The sequence below is a fragment of the Arachis hypogaea genome, chromosome 6 (assembly GCF_003086295.3).
Source record: "Arachis hypogaea cultivar Tifrunner chromosome 6, arahy.Tifrunner.gnm2.J5K5, whole genome shotgun sequence".
In the NCBI taxonomy this organism is placed as follows: Eukaryota; Viridiplantae; Streptophyta; class Magnoliopsida; order Fabales; family Fabaceae; genus Arachis; species Arachis hypogaea.
Genome location: NC_092041.1, coordinates 23,938,148 through 23,955,808, shown reverse-complemented (window position 1 = coordinate 23,955,808; position 17,661 = coordinate 23,938,148). Strand labels below are relative to the sequence as shown.

Genomic DNA, 17,661 nt, shown 5'->3' with positions numbered 1-17,661 from the left:
CAAACTTTGCCCTTTTTGAGTGATTGTTGAATTTCATCAACGATTTGCATTTAATTGTATGTTCTGCTCAATATAAGAGTCATAAAAACTAGCTATATAGCAGCCAATCACCCATGTTTCCTAAGATGTACAAATTGTTGTTCCCATCAACAGGCCAGGGGTGTTTTAATAATCATCAAATAAACACGGTCTAATAACAAATCTTTGGCAGAGTTTTAATTTATTAGTGTTATATATTATTTACATTTGAAATCCTATTAATAATAAGGTTCATATTTGCATGCTGAGAATTGAAGCAAACGATTGTCCTATTGAACATTGGTTAATGACAAAGTAGTAGCTGCTATATGGTTTGAACTCAACCCTGCTGCTTGAATTTGATCCTTCTGAGATCCATGCTCAATGTATCTATCAGGCAGAGTCATGGCTCGCCACTGCACCAACACAAAGATATAGGTTAGTACTGAATATATATATATATATATATATATATATATATATATATATATATATATATATATATATATATATATATATATAAGTAAAGGTGTGGTGCTGAATATACATGGTGTGGTGCTGCACACAATATAATAATTAAGTAAAGGTAGACCTTAAGGTTGACATCAAGGAGTCCATTAGGGCCAAGGAAATGAGAAACTTGAGAACCAAACCCTCCAATGGAACCCTCTTCAACTGTTATCAAGATTTCATGCTCTCTTGCAAGTTGCATCATCAATGGTCCATTAAAAGGCTTGCAAAATCGAGCATCAGCCACGGTTGTTGAGATGCCATGTGCTTCAAGAACCTTTACTGTCGCCACACAGCTTTGTACCATTGTTCCATATCCAACTAGAGCCACCTTGCTTCCCTCTTTCAGCACCCTGCCTTTACCAACCTCCAACGGCTTGCCTTTGTTGTTATTTGGAAGAATGGAACCAAAGCCATTCCCTCTCGGGAACCTAAAGCAACTAGGCCTGTCATCTATGGCTGCAGTAGTGGCTACCATGTGCATGAGTTCGGTTTCATCAGAAGGAGCCATAACCACCATGTTTGGCAAACAAGCCATGAATGTAGTGTCAAATGCGCCACAATGAGTTTGGCCATAAGCACCAACTAGGCTAGCTCTATCAAGAGCGAATCTCATCGGAAGCTTCTGAAGGTCCACGTCATGTGCCACCTGATCATACCCTCATTGTAGGAATGAAGAGTAAATAGCACAAAATGGTTTGAGCCCTTCTGCCGCGAGACCAACAGCGAAGGTTACAGCGTGTTGCTCGGCTATCCTGACGTTGAAACATCTCATAGGGACATGGATGGAAACAATGGTGTCACCAGCCTCTGTCTCTGCAATCAAGGAGTCCGCAAAGTAGCGTGTGTAAGTGACGTACGAAAAAATCACCGATCAAGAGTTTAGAGAGAAAACAACGTTGCAAGTATAGCTCTTAACCAATGTTGATTCCGTGTATCAATTTAGAAGGGGTTGTCACAAAATTTAAAAATAAAATACTGGGAGTATGAATCCCAAGTCGTCTCCCAACGAGTTGCAGAAAGAGTGCTATTTTATTAATCAGAGATTTTCCAAGAGATTTTTGAGTTTGAGAAACAGAGAAATAAATGATTGAGAATTTATGTAATTTAAATAAAATCCTTAACCGGGAGAAGATTAAATGGAAGTTATATCCCTGTTGAACTCTCTCAAGTGTAATAATAAAAGGGTTGTTATCCTACTTAGTTATCCCTTATATAATAAGGGAAAGTCAATCACTCTCAAACTAATCCTATCGCTTGCTTCCTAATCCTTTCCTAAGAAAGGATTAGAGTCGAAGACAGGAGAATTAGCCAATAACTTCTAATTAATATTAACACTTGAGTATTCTAACTCAAGGTTTTCCTTTTAATCAACTCCCAATCAAGTTAGGGAACTACTCCATTATCATGAATATAACTTTCACAAAATTAAGAGAGGAATAAAAGAAAGACATGATAGTTAATAACTAAAATTCAATTAAAAGTAAAAATAGTTCTTTGCATTAATAAATCCCAAAATCATGAACATACTTATCTAAACAGAGTCAATGGGCAATAAAAGAGTAAAGAATAGAGAGACAAACTATAATGAGGAAGCTCCAACGGAGGTAATGAATCTTCTCAATATCCAAAGCAAAGCACTAAAACTCTAAAACTATGAATGTGAAGAAAACTTAGAAGAACGAGTAGAATTCTCTCTAGATTCCCAAAACTAAACTAAAACTATGCAGAATGAGAATGTCCCCTGAGTCTCTGCTATTCTTTGGCTCTAGTTTGTGTTTATGGGCCGAAAACTGGGTCTAAAACCGGCCCGAAATCGCCCCCAGCAATTTTTGCAGGTCACGCATGTCACGTGTGTGCGTCAATATGTGAATGCGATAATGTGCACGTACGCACCAGGTGCACGCGCACGCCGCTCCTCGCTGGTCAGCTTCTTTGTTTCCTTGCGTTCCTTCCATTTTTGCAAGCTTCCTTTCCATCCTCTAAGACATTCCTGCCCTATAAAGCCTAAAAACACTTAACGCACAAATCACGTCATCGAATGGTATAAAGGGGAATTAAAAATATATAATTTAAATGTCTAGGAAGCAAGTTTTCAACCATAGAATAAAATTGGGAAGGAATTGTAAAATCATGCAAATCATATGAATAAGTGGGTAAAGAGTTGATAAAAACCTCTCAAGTTAGCACAAGATAAACCATGAAATAGTAGATTATCAAACTCCCCACACTTAAACAATAGCATGTCCTCATGCTAAGCTCAAGGAGACAAAAAGAGTGAATAGGGAAAGTAAGACTCATGCAATGTAACTTATGTACATGAATGTAACTATATGATGAAATATCCATGCCTACTTAGTTAAGAAAATAAACAAGTCTTTCAAGACAAACAAAAATCAAATTCCACTAATCCAAATCACACAATAAAAGTCAAGTAAACTTGGGAGGAGACATCTCATGAAAGTTGGGAACATAGAGTTAAGCTTGAACCCTCACTAGGAACGTATATGCACTCTAGTCACTCAGGTGTATAGGGTAATCCACTCTAGACTCATCCATTCACGCCTTATAAAACCTTGTTCTTCATCTAACCAATCAACAAATATCTAATGCACACATGCAAATATCATGAGGTCTTTCTTAAGGTTGTAATGGGGCTTAGGCAAGGGTGAGGGTACATGTATGGCCAAGTGAGCTGAAAATTGAACCCTTGATTATCCTAAGTTCTCACCTAACACACACACACATTCCCTATGCTTCTAAAATCATGCCTAACTACCCATAGTCTCACTTTGTATGTTGCATCTACTTATGCACTTAATTGTTCTTTTTATTTCACCTCATATGCATTGATTCTTTTTTTTAAACTTATCATTTGGGGTGCTTTCATTCTCCTAGACTTAAACTGAAACAATCATCTTTTTTTTTTAGAGCATTGTAGCACCAATGCATTTAGTTTTCATAATTTCACATGAGTATCATTCAGACCTTAGATATTTATCAATTAACATACATTCTTATTAACCCGAGTTCCCATAGTTTTCCTACACTTAGCTTGCACATAATCTCTATCTTAAGCTAACCAAGGATTCAATTAAGGTAAGTACTTGTTTTTCCGCTTAAGGCTAGTGATGTGGTAATATAGAGAATAACAGGGGATATGGAGGTTCAAAGTGGCAACAAGGGATAATTAGAATGGTAAGCCATTTAGGATAGTGAGCTAATAACAAATGATGGCCTCAATCATACATATGCATGAATACATTAAATAATGGACATATAGAATGGAACAAACCATAGATTGCAATCATAAAGGAGAGAAAACACACAAGAATAAAATAATGGTTAAGTGCTGTAACCATACAATTAGGCTCAAAATCTCACTGGTTCGTGTGTTCCAGCTCTAAACCATGTTCCAATTTACAGTCTTCAAACAAGTTTAACATAGGATTTTGGTTTGAATTTGAGAAATTTTCAAAAATAGGGTCTTTGAAAAGGACTTATTATTTTTAACCAAGCAGAGTACACATGCAACTAATTATTACTATGCAATCTATTCTACCTAAAAAAAAAGAGAAAATTTATCTACTGGTGCTAAGAGAAAGAAAAGTTACCTCCGGAAGTCAGGTACTGACCGACCTCCTCATACTTAAAGCCTGACACCGTCCTCGGTGCCATCAATCAGGAACAAAGGAGACTGGTAACAGCATCTCCACATGCGGGGTCCTCATGGCTCCCCGTGCTGGTAGTTAAAGTGGAGTCCAGAGTCTCTGGGTCTTCTTCAGGTGGGTGGTTTCCAACAATCAGCCTCTTGAGGTATGTAAATTGGTGCTTATTACGGTGCTCCATGTGTTCCATCTACCGGTCTTGCCGGTCCAACCTTTGAAGTATCTGAAGGAGCAGCTGATTTGTTGAAGGTGCTTGTGATGTGGAAGGAGAAGGGATATCTCTGGCCGGGTCTTCAGTCTGGCTGGCGGTGACTACTGGGTGTCTGATGTATTTCCCACACGGAACATATTGATCATCCCGAAGAAGCATGGCTTTGGTGTCTCCAGCTCTATAGGGGACTCCGGCTGCCGAGACCAAATCTAAAACCAAGGCAGGAAAAGGTAAGTTGCCCGCAATCTGTACGTGTCCCATGGCTTGCCGGATGTGTCTTGGTAAGTTGAGGAGTTGGTCTGTAAGTATACACCAGATGAGAACAACCATGTCTATAGTGAAGGAGGACTCGTGAGTGCTTGAAAAGACGTAGTGGGACATAATCTGTGCCCACACGCGAGCCTCCAAGGTAAGTGCGGAAGCTAATATGCTCTTAGGCTTGGATCGATGATAACTGTAGATCCACTTACTGCCAGGTAGTGCTATAATTCTGAGAACGTCGTCCTAGTCAAATTGGTATTGCCGGCGCTTAAGAGAGGCTTATTGAAATGCGTCCAATCCTTCTGGAGCAGGGGGAGATCTAAAACTTGCTGAATGGCCCTTTCGGAGGTGGGGACTTACTTCTGACAGACATAGACAGACTGCAGGTTTGGCATGTGAAAATTGGAGTAAAATTTAACTACCCATGAAAGGTTGACTTGCCTTGGCTGCCTCCGTAAGAATCCCCAATGTCTTCTGTCAATGCGGGGCTCCACCAAATTCACAATGTTGGAGGGGAGGATAAGAAGGTGCTCATTGTTGTAGTTTCTTGCCGCCAGAATGGGGAACATCTGCTCATAGAAGCGGTTAATCAACCGCGCAGTGTCCCTTTCTGGGAAGGCTTTCTCGGTCTCCTCAACCTTAATGATCCTCTTGACCCGCTTTGTTGAAGGTTTGACTGATGTTGAGGGTGATTCTTCTGCCAATGTCCTTTTTGTTCCTCTCTTTGCCGGTGGTTTGGTAGCTGTTTTCTCTTTTCCCTTCTTGGTGGCCATCCTGAAAGAAAAGGAGAAAGGTACATGTAAGTCCAAGGGTTGGAGCAAGGAAGAGGACAGTACAAGTGATAATCTTGCCAAGGTAAAGAAGGACATCGTTAACACATGGTCGCGACTTCATGTAAATAGGACATCAATGAAAATATAGCAAGAAAGATGAAGGCAATTAAATGCAAGATGTTTATTGGCATACCGGCAAAGGCATGAGTAGCATAGATCAAGCATCAATTGCGAAAAATGTATTATCACTCGTAACAAACTAACAATCACGTTTGTGTTGAAAATTATAATTAATTAATAAAATAAGATGAGGAATTTGTGAAAAACAGGCATTAGAGTAGAAGAATAGAATAATTAGGAATGCATAATGCCATACGGGCTTTTTCACAAACACTTAGTATGCACGTTGAACATGATAGGGAAAGAATTAAATTGGAACATGCAAGCATCCCAAAAATAATTAATATTAATTGTCAAACAACTCCACAATAATAATCACAAGCAAGTAGAAGAAAGTAGTTACTCAAATAGAGTTAAAGCACCAAGTAAAATAATACAAAGAGAAATAAAGAGAAGAAGAAGAAAAAGAAAATAGAAAGAGAGAGAACCTTGAAAAGAGGATGAAAAGAAAGATAATGGATGATGTGAGTGAGAAAGACGTGAGAGGAGAGGAAGAAGAAGAAGATAGAGAAGATAGGTAGAGAAGATAGATAGAGAAGAAGAAGAAAGGGGGAAGAAAGAAATTAGGATTGGGAAAGATAGAATTAGAACTAGGGAGGGAGAAAGAATGAAAACTAGGCGGTGAAAGAGTGAGTAATGTATTGCAACCGACACGAACACCACTGCATGCGCTCGCTCACATTGGCAGAGAGGAAGGGACGCGTATGCGCCAGGTGCGCGTATGCACGTGTCAATTTGTGCTTCTAGCACAGTACCCGCCCCAGGCCAGCACAACTTTCTGGCTAAACAAGCTTTACGTCGATTTTGACATCGACGCGGATACGCACCACGTGTGCTCATGCGGAACGCCAAGAGGGGAAAGGCGCGCACGCGTACAGTACGCGTGCGCGTGGGATGGAAGGTTCCCAAGGCACGTTTCCAGCCCAGCTCCCGCGTGACTCTCTGTTCAAATTCACCCAATTCACTTTCACAAGGGACACAGACACGCACTAGGCGCTGGCGCGTTGATCTCTTCTTTTTTTATGCAAATATGCAGATGTAAATGCAGACTATATGCAGAATATTGAGAAGAGTCATTAAATAAAGCTAAAAAGAGAGAAGGGAACAATCATACCACGGTGGGTTGACTCCCACGCAGCACTTTTCTTTAACATCCTTCAGTTGGACGGTCCACTAGCTTAGTCTTCTGCTGTGGGTGGATCCTCCAAGAGAAAGATCTCCAGCTCCTTACTTTTCTTCATCTGCTCACCGTGATATAGCTTAAGGTGATGTCCGTTTACCTTGATGAATTTAGAGATCGAAGGATGACTTAGGTGAAAGACTCCGTATGGCTCTGCCTTCTCTACTCTATAGGGACCTTCCCATCTTGATCTCAGCTTGCCTGGCATGAGCCTTAGTCTGGAGTTGTAGAGGAGAACTAATTCCCCAGGTTTGAACTCTCTCCTTTTAATGTGCTTGTCATGCACAACCTTCTTCTTTTCTTTGTACAGCCTGGAGTTATCATACGCTTATAGGTGAAGGTTCTCTAATTCTTGTAGTTGCATCTTCCTTTCAGCTCCGGCCCTCTCAAATCCCATGTTGATTTCTCTTACCGCCCAGAATGCCTTGTGCTATATCTCGACTGGGAGGTGACAGGTGGTGCACGAAATTGTGATCATCAACAATGGTGCCAAAGACTTGGAGCTCTCAAACGTGAATCACACTTTGTCACAACTTCGCATAACTAACCAGCAAGTGCACTGGGTCATCCAAGTAATACCTTATGTGAGTAAGGGTCGATCCCACGGAGATTGTTGGTATGAAGCAAGCTATGGTCATCTTGTAAAACTCAGTCAGGCGGATTCAAATGGTTATAATGGTTTTCGAATATAAAGACAAATAAAGCATAAAATAAAGATAGAGATACTTATGTAATTCATTGGTGGGAATTTCAGATAAGCGCATGAAGATACTGTGTTCCTTCTGAATATCTGCTTTCCTACTACTCTCCTCCAATCATTCTTACTCCTTTCCATGGCAAGCTGTATGTTCGGGTTTCACTGGCGTCAATGGCTACCTCCTGTCCTCTCAGTGAAAATAGTCCAAATGCTCTGTCACAGCACGGCTAATCATCTGTTGGTTCTCGATCATGTCGGAATAAGATCCATTGATCCTTTTGCGTCTGTCACTACGCCCAACACTCGCGAGTTTGAAGTTCGTCACAGTCATCCCATCTCAGATCCTACTCAGAATACCACAGACAAGGTTTAGACTTTCCAGATCTTAGGAATGGCCGCCAATAATTCTAGCTTATACCACAAAGATTCTGATTAAGGAATCCAAGAGATACACGCTCGATCTAAGGTAGAACAAAAGTGGTTGTCAGGCACACGTTCATAGGTGAGAATGATGATGAGTGTCACAGATCATCACATTCATCATGTTGAAGTGCAGTGAATATCTTAGAATAAGAATAAGTTGAATTGAATAGAAGAACAATAGTAATTGCATTAATACTCGAGGAACAGCAGAGCTCCACACCTTAATCTATGGTGTATAGAAACTCCACCATTGAAAATACATAAGAACATGGTCTAGGCATGGCCGAATGGATAGCCTCCACAAAAGTCTAAGATAGCATAAAAATGATCAAAGATTTGGTCAAAGACGCCTAGTACAATAGTAAAAAGTTCTATTTATACTAAACTAGCTACTAGGGTTTACAGAAATAAGTCTAAGTGTAGAAATCCACTTCCGGGGCCCACTTTGGTGTGTGCTTGGGCTGAGCTTGAGCTTTACACGTGCAGAGGCTTCTCTTGGGGTTAAACACCAAGTTGTAACGTGTTTTTGGCGTTTAACTCTGGTTTGTGACGTGTTTCTGGCGTTTTACTCTAGAATACAGCATGGAACTGGCATTGAACGCCAGTTTTCGTCATCTAAACTCGAATAAAATATGAACTATTATATATTGCTGGAAATCCCTAGATGTCTACTTTCCAACGAAATTGAGAGCGCTCCATTTGGAGTTCTATAGCTCCAGAAAATCCTTTTCGAGTGCAGGAAGGTCAGAATCCAACAACATCAGCAGTCCTTTTTCAGCCTGAATCAGATTTTTGCTCAGATCCCTCAATTTCAGCCAGAAAATACCTGAAATCACAAAAAAACACACAAACTCATAGTAAAGTCCGGAAATGTGAATTTTACATAAAAACTAATAAAAACATCCCTAAAAGTAGCTAGATCTTACTAAAAACTACCTAAAAACAATGCCAAAAAGCGTATAAATTATCTGCTAATCACAACACTAAACTTAAATTGTTGCTTGTCCCCAAGAAACTGAAAATCAAATAGGATAAAAAGAAGAGAATATACTATAAATCTCAAAATATCAATAAATATTAGTTCTAATTAGATGAGCGGGACTTGTAGCTTTTTGCTTCTGAACAGTTTTGGCATCTCACTTTATCTTTAGAAGTTTAGAATGATTGGCATCCATAGGAACTCAGAGTTCAAATAGTTTTATTGATTCTCCTAGTTAAGTATGTTGATTCTTGAACACAACTACTTTTATGAGTCTTGGCCGTGGCCTTAAGCACTTTGTTTTCCAATATTACCACTGGATAAAAAAATGCCACAGACATATGATTGGGTGAACCTTTTCAGATTGTGACTCAGCTTTGCTAAAGTCCCTAATTAGAGGTGTTCAGAGCTCTTAAGCACACTCTTTTTGCTTTGGATCACGACTTTAACCACTCAGTCTCAAGCTTTTCACTTGGACCTGCATGCCACAAGCACATGGTTAGGGACAGCTTGATTTAGCCGCTTAGGCTTGGATTTTATTTCCTTGGGCCCTCCAATCCATTGATGCTCAAAGCCTTGGATCCTTTTTACCCTTGCCTTTTGGTTTTAAGGGCTATTGGCTTTTTCTGCTTGCTTTTTCTTTTTCTTTCTTTAAATTTTTTCGCAACTTCTCTTTTTTTTCGCAAGCTTTGTTCTTCACTGCTTTTTCTTGCTTCAAGAATCAATCTTATGATTTTTCAGATCATCAATAACATTTCTCTTTTTCATCATTCTTTCAAGAGCCAACAATTTTAACATTCATAAACAACAAGATAAAAAATATACACTGTTCAAGCATTCATTCAGAAAACAAAAAGTATTGTCACCACATCAATATAATTAAACTAATTTCAAGGATGAATTCGAAACTGATGTACTTCTTGTTCTTTTGTATTAAAAACATTTTTCATTTAAGAAAGGTGAAGGATTCATGGAATTAATCATAGCCTTAAGACATAGACACTAGACACTAATGATCATGTAATAAAGACACAAACATAGACAAACATGAAGCTCAAAAACCGAAAACAGAGAGATAAGAACAAGGAAGTTAAGGAATGAGTCCACCTTAGTGTTGGTGTGATGAGCGGATAATTTATACGCTTTTTGGCATTGTTTTTAGATAGTTTTTAGTAAGTTCAAGCTACTTTTAGGAATGTTTTCATTAGTTTTTATGTTAAATTCACATTTCTGGACTTTACTATGAGTTTGTGTGTTTTTCTATGATTTCAGGTAAATTCTGGCTGAAATTGAGGGACTTGAGCAAAACTCTGAAAAAGGCTGACAAAAAGGACTGCTGATGCTGTTGGAATCTGACCTCCCTGCACTCGAAATAAATTTTCTGGAGCTACAGAACTCTAAATGGCGCGCTCTCAACGGCGTTGGAAAGTAGACATCCAGAGCTTTCCAGCAATATATAATAGTCCATACTTTATTCGGAAATTGACGACGTAACTTGGCGTTGAACGCCAAGTACATGCTGCTGTCTGGAGTTAAACGCCAGAAAAACGTCATGATCCGGAGTTGAACGCCCAAAACACGTCATAACTTGGAGTTCAACTCCAAGAAAAGCCTCAGCTCGTGGATAGATCAAGCTCAGCCCAAGCATACACCAAGTGGGCCCCGGAAGTGGATTTATGCATCAATTACTTACTCATGTAAACCCTAGTAGCTAGTCTAGTATAAATAGGATAAGTTACTATTGTATTAGACATCTTTTGACAGTTTAATCTCTTGACTGTTTAGCCTTTGATTATTCGGTCTCTTGATCACTCAAGGGGGCTGGCCATTCGGCCATGCCTGAACCTTTTACTTATGTATTTTCAACAGTGGAGTTTTTGCACACCATAGATTAAGGGTGTGGAGCTCTGTTGTACCTCAAGTTTCAATACAATTACTATTACTTTTTATTCAATTCTCTTTTATTCTTATTCCAAGATATACGTTGCACTTCAACTTGATGAATGTGATGATCCGTGACACTCATCATCATTCTCACCTATGAACGCACGTGACTGACAACCACTTCCGTTCTACCTTAGGCCGGGCGCATATCTCTTAGATTTCCCAACAGAATCTTCGTGGTATAAGCTAGATGGATGGCGGCATTCATGAGGATCCGGAAAGTCTAACCTTGTCTGTGGTATTCCGAGTAGGATCCTGGGAATCCGGAAAGTCTAACCTTGTCTGTGGTATTCCGAGTAGGATTCTGGTATTGAATGACTGTGACGAGCTTCAAACTCCTGAAGGCTGGGCGTTAGTGACAAACGCAAAAGAATCAATGGATTCTATTCCAACCTGATTGAGAACCGACAGATGATTAGCCGTGCTGTGACAGAGCATAGGAACGTTTTCACTGAGAGGACGGGATGTAGCCATCAACCAAGGGTGATGCCTCCAGACGATTAGCCGTGCAGTGACAGCGCATAGGACCATTTTCCTGAGAGGATTGAAAGTAGCCACCGATGATGGTGATGCCCTACATACAGCTTGCCATGGAAAGGAGTAAGAAGGATTGAAGGAAGAGTGAGTAGTGAAGTAGAGTTTCAAGAGGAGCACAGCATCTCCATACACCTATCTGAAATTCTCACTATTGATTTACATAAGTATTTCTATCCCTTTTTATTTTCCAATTATTATTAATTTTCGAAACCATAAACAAATTTAATCTGCCTAACTGAGATTTACAAGGTGACCATAGCTTGCTTCATACCAACAATCTCTGTGGGATCGACCCTTACTCACGTAAGGTTTATTACTTGGACGACCCAGTACACTTGCTGGTTAGTTGAACGGAGTTGTGAATTCAACTGGTGCCATAATAATGATTTCATACAAGTACAAAAGAATATGGATCACAATTTCGTCCACCAAGTTTTTGGCGCCGTTGCCGGGGATTGTTCGAGTATGGACAACTGACGGTTCATCTTGTTGCTCAGATTAGGTAATTTTCTTTTCAAAAATCTTTTTCAAAATTTTTCTTTTCTTTTTCGTTTTTCTAACCATGTTTTTCGAAAAAATTAAAATAAAAATACAAAAAAATTAGAAAATTATAAAAATAAAAAAATATTTTGTGTTTCTTGTCCGAGTCTTGTGTTAATTTTTAAGTTTGGTGTCAATTGCATGCTTTTAAAATTTTTCTTGCATCTTTTCGAAAATTTCATGCATTCATAGTGTCTTCATGATCTTCAAGTTGTTCTTGACAAGTCTTCTTGTTTGATCTTGATGATTTCTTGTTTTGTGTTGTTTGTTGTTTTTCATGTGCACTTTTGCATTCATATTTTCCATGCATTAAAAATTTCTAAGTTTGGTGTCTTGCATGTTTTCTTTGCATCAAAAATTTTTTTTTTCAAAAATATGTTCTTGATGTTCATCATGATCTTCAAAGTGTTCTTGGTGTTCATCTTGACATTCATAGCATTCTTGCATGCATTCATTGTTTTGATCTAAAAATTTCATGCATTGAGTATTTTTGTTGTTTTTCTCTCTCATAATTAAAAATTCAAAAATAAAAAAAATATATCTTTTCCTTTTTTCCCTCCAAATTTTCGAAATTTTGGGTTGACTTGGTCAAAAATTTTTAAAAAATTAGTTGTTTCTCACAAGTCAAGTCAAAATTTCAATTTTAAAAATCTTATCTTTTCAAAATCTTTTTCAAAAATTATATCTTTTTCATTTTTTTTTCTATTTTTCGAAAATTCCAAAAGTCTTTTTCAAAATATTTTCAAAATCTTTTTCCTATCTTTACATATAATTTTCGAAAATTAGCTAACAATTAATGTGATTGGTTCAAAAATTTAAAAGTTTGTTACTTTCTTGTTAAGAAAGGTTCAATCTTTAAGTTCTAGAATCTTATCTTGTAGTTTCTTGTTAGTTAAGTAATTTTAAAAATTAAATCTTTTTTTTCAAAAACAACTTTTTCTTAAAAACCTTTTTATCTTTTATCTTATCTTTTTCAAAAATTTTATCTTTTTCAAAATTTGATTTCAAAATATCTTATCTAACCTCTTATCTTCTTATCTTTTTAAAATTTGATTTTAATGTCTTCTTCAACTAACTATTTGACTTTGTGTTTATTTCTTATCTTTTTCAAAACCACCTAACTACTTTTCCCTCTCTAATTTTCGAAAATACCTCTCTCTTTTTCAAAAATTCTTTTTTTGTTTTAAATTTTAATTTTAACTATATCTTATATTTAATTTTCAAAAAAAATACTAACCCCTTTTTCAAAATTATTTTCGAAATTTTCCCTCTCTTTTCTTCTTCTTTTTAATCAATTAATTACTAACACTTCTCTTCACCTCTCTTCATCTAAAAATCCGAACTTATTATATCTCTTGTGTTTGGATTCTTCTACCCCTTTCTCCTTCTACTAACATAAAGGAATCTCTATACTGTGACATAGAGGATTCCTCTTTCTTTTCTTGTTTTCTTCTCTTTCATATGAGCAGGAACAGGGAAAAAGGCACTCTTGTTGAAATTGATCCAGAACCTGAAAGGACTCTGAAGAGGAAATTAAGAGAAGCTAAATTAAATTATTCTAAAGGAAACCTTTCAGAAATTTTTGAACAAGAGAAGGAGATGGCAGCCGAAAATAATAATAATGCAAGGAGAATGCTTGGTGACTTCACAAAGCCAACATCCAAATTTGATGGAAGAAGCATCTCCATTCCTGCCATTGGAGCCAATAACTTTGAGCTGAAACCTCAGCTAGTTGCCTTAATGCAACAAAACTGCAAGTTTTATGGACTTCCATCTGAATATCCTTATCAGTTTTTAACTGAGTTCTTGCAGATCTGTGAGACTGTAAAGACGAATGGAGTTGATCCTGAAGTCTACAGACTCATGCTTTTCCCTTTTGCTGTAAGAGACAGAGCTAGAATATGGTTGGATTCACAACCTAAGGATAGCCTGGACTCCTGGGATAAGCTGGTCACTGCCTTCTTGGATAAATTCTTTCCTCCTCAAAAGCTGAGCAAGCTGAGAGTGGATGTTCAAACCTTCAAACAAAAAGATGGTGAATCCCTCTATGAAGCTTGGGAAAGATACAAGCAGCTGACCAAAAGATGTCCATCTGACATGTTTTCAGAATGGACCATATTAGATATATTCTATTATGGTCTCTCTGAATTTTCGAAAATGTCACTAGACCATTCTGCAGGTGGATCTATTCACCTGAAGAAAACGCCTGAAGAGGCCCAAGAACTCATTGACATGGTTACAAACAACCAATTTATGTATACTTCTGAGAGGAATTCCGTGAATAATGGGATACTCAGAAGAAAGGAGTTCTTGAAATTGATGCTCTGAATGCCATATTGGCTCAGAACAAAGTGTTAACTCAGCAGATCAACATGATCTCTCAAAGTCTGAATGGATTGCAACATGCATCCAACAGTACTAAAGAGGCAGCTTTTGAAGAAGCTTATGATCCTGAGAACCCTGCCATGGCAGAGGTTAATTACATGGGTGAACCTTATGGAAACACCTATAACTCATCATGGAGAAATCATCCAAATTTCTCATGGAAGGATCAACAAAAGCCTCAACAAGGCTTTAACAATGGTGGACGCAATAGGCTGAGCAATAGCAAGCCATATCCATCATCTTCTCAGCAACAGACAGAGAATTCTGAACAAAACACTTCTAATTTGGCCAATCTAGTCTCTGATCTGTCAAAGGCCACTTTTAGTTTCATGAATGAAACAAGATCCTCCATCAGAAATCTGGAGGCACAAGTGGGCCAGCTGAGTAAGAAAGTCATTGAAACTCCTCCCAGTATTCTCCCAAGCAATACAGAAGAGAATCCAAAAGGAGAATGCAAGGCCATTGATATAATCAATGTGGCCGAATGCACAAGGGAGGAGGAGGATGAAAATTCTGATGAGGAAGACCTCCTGGGACGTCCTTCAAGCAAGAAGGAGTTTCCTATTAAGGATCCAAAGGAATTTGAGGCTCATATAGAGACCATAGAGATTCCATTAAATCTCCTTCTGCCATTCATGAGCTCTGAAGACTATTCTTCCTCTGAAGAGGATGAAGATGTGACTGGAGAGCAAATTGCTCAATACTTAGGAGCTATCATGAAGCTGAATGCCAAGTTGTTTGGTAATGAGACTTGGGAAAGCGAACCTCCCTTGCTCATTAGTGAACTAGATACTTGGATTCAGAAAACTCTACCTCAAAAGAAACAAGATCCTGGCAAGTTCTTAATACCTTGTACCATAGGCACCATGATCTTTGAAAAAGCTCTGTGTGATCTAGGGTCAGGGATAAATCTTATGCCACTCTCTATAATGGAGAAGCTGGGGATCATTGAGGTACAACCTGCCTTGTTCTCATTACAATTGGCAGACAAGTCGTTGAGACAAGCTTATGGAATAGTAGAGGACGTATTAGTAAAGGTTGAAGGCCTTTACATCCCTGTTGATTTCATAATCTTAGACACTAGGAAGGAAGAGGATGATTGCATCATCCTTGGAAGACCTTTCCTAGCCACAGCAGGAGTAGTGATAGATGTCAACAGAGGTGAATTAGTCCTTCAATTGAATGGGGACTACCTTGTATTTAAAGCACATGGCCATCCCTCTGTGACAGAAGAGAGTAAGCATGAAGAGCTTCTCTCAGTTCAAGGTCAAGAAGAGCCCACACAGTCAAACTCTAAGTTTGGTGTTGTGAGGCCACAACCAAACTCTAAGTTTGGTGTTAAGACCCCATATCCAAACTCTAAGTTTGGTGTTGGGACTACACAAACATTGACCTGATCACCTTGTGGCTCCATGAGAGCCACTGTCAAGCTATTGACATTAAAGAAGCGCTTGTTGGGAGGCAACCCAATTTTATTTATCTAATTTTTATTTTATTCTATTTTATTGTTATTTTGTGTTTTATTAGGTACATGATCATGAAGAGTCACGAAAAAATCAAAAAAATTAAAAACAGAGTCAAAAATAGAAGAAAAAAATTTTCACACCCTGGAGGACGCACAGGCTGGCGTTCAACGCTAGTAAGATGCATCTGGCTGGCGTTCAATGCCAGAACAGAGCATCATTCTGGCGCTGAACGCCAGAAACAAGCAACATTCTGGCGCTGAACGCCAGGAATGTGCCCAGAGAAGAAAAGCTGGCGCTGAACGCCAGCAACAAGCATGAAACTGGCGTTCAACGCCAGAAACATGCTTTACATGGGCGTTGAACGCCCAGAACATGCACCAATGGGCATTTAAACGCCAGAATGGTGTGCCAAGGCAATTTACATGCCTATTTGGTGCAGGGATGGAATTCCTTGACACCTCAGGACCTGTGGACCCCACAGGATCCCCTCAGGATCTGTGGACCCCACAGGATCCCCACCTACTATATTCCCACCTTACCTCCTAATCCTATTTTTGTGATTTGTATTCCCCATGTCACACTTCCCAACACTCCTCACCAATCACCTCAATTCCTCTTCCCAATCAACACCTTCACCACTCACATCCATCCACTCTTCCCCATAAACCCCACCTACCTTCAAAAATTCAAAATCAATTTTCCACCCATTCCCACCCAAAATGGCTGCACATACACCCTTCCCCCTCCCTATAAATACCCTTCCATTCTCCTTCATTTTCACACAACACAAACCCCTCTTCTCCCACTTAGCCGAACCTACATCTCTCCCTCTCTACCATATTTTCTTCTTCTTCTTCTTCTCTTCTTTCTTCTCTTGCTCGAGGATGAGCAATATTTTAAGTTTGGTGTGGTAAAAGCATAAGCTTTTTGTTTTTCCATTACCATCAATGGCACCTAAGGCCGAAGTATCCTCTAGAAAAGGAAAAGGGAAGACAAAAGCTTCCACCTCCGAGTCATGGGAGATGGAAAGATTCATCTCGAAGAGCCATCAAGACCACTTCTATGATGTTGTGGCAAAGAAGAAGGTGATCCCCGAGGTCCCTTTCAAGCTCAAGAAAAATGAGTATCCGGAAATCCGACATGAGATCCGAAGAAGAGGTTGGGAAGTCTTAACCAACCCCATGCAACAAGTCAGAATCTTAATGGTTCAAGAGTTCTATGCCAATGCATGGATCACTAGGAACCATGATCAAAGTATGAACCCGAATCCAAAGAACTATCTCACAATGGTTCGGGGGAAATACTTAGATTTTAGTCCGGAAAATGTGAGGTTGGCGTTTCACTTGCCCATGATGCAAGAAGATGAACGCCCCTACACTAGAAGGGTCAACTTTAATCAAAGGTTGGACCAAGTCCTAATGGACATATGTGTGGAAGGAGCTCAATGGAGAATAGACTCCAAAGGCAAGCCGGTTCAACTAAGAAGACTGGACCTCAAGCCTATGGCTAGAGGATGGTTGGAGTTCATTCAACGCTCCATCATTCCTACTAGCAACCGATCTGAAGTTACTGTGGATCGGGCCATCATGATTCATAGCATCATGATTGGAGAGGAAGTAGAAGTTCATGAGGTCATCTCCAATGAACTCTACAAAATAGCCGACAAGTCCTCCACCATGGCAAGGTTAGCTTTTCCTCACCTTATTTGCCATCTGTGTTACTCAGCTGGAGTTATCATAGAAGGAGATATCCCCATTGAAGAAGATAAGCCCATCACCAAGAAGAGGATGGAGCAAGCAAGAGAGACCATTCACGGTCCTCAAGAGGTGCATGAGGAAGCTCATCATCAACAAATCCCTGAGATGCCTCAAGGGATGCACTTTCCTCCC

General features: G+C 39.1%; 1 pseudogene; it reads right to left on the bottom strand.

Moving 5' to 3' along the window:
- Window positions 1–298: 298 nt before the first annotated feature.
- LOC112805464 (probable 1-deoxy-D-xylulose-5-phosphate synthase 2, chloroplastic) overlaps window positions 299–17,661 on the bottom strand; it is a 37,917-nt pseudogene continuing 20,554 nt past the window's right edge.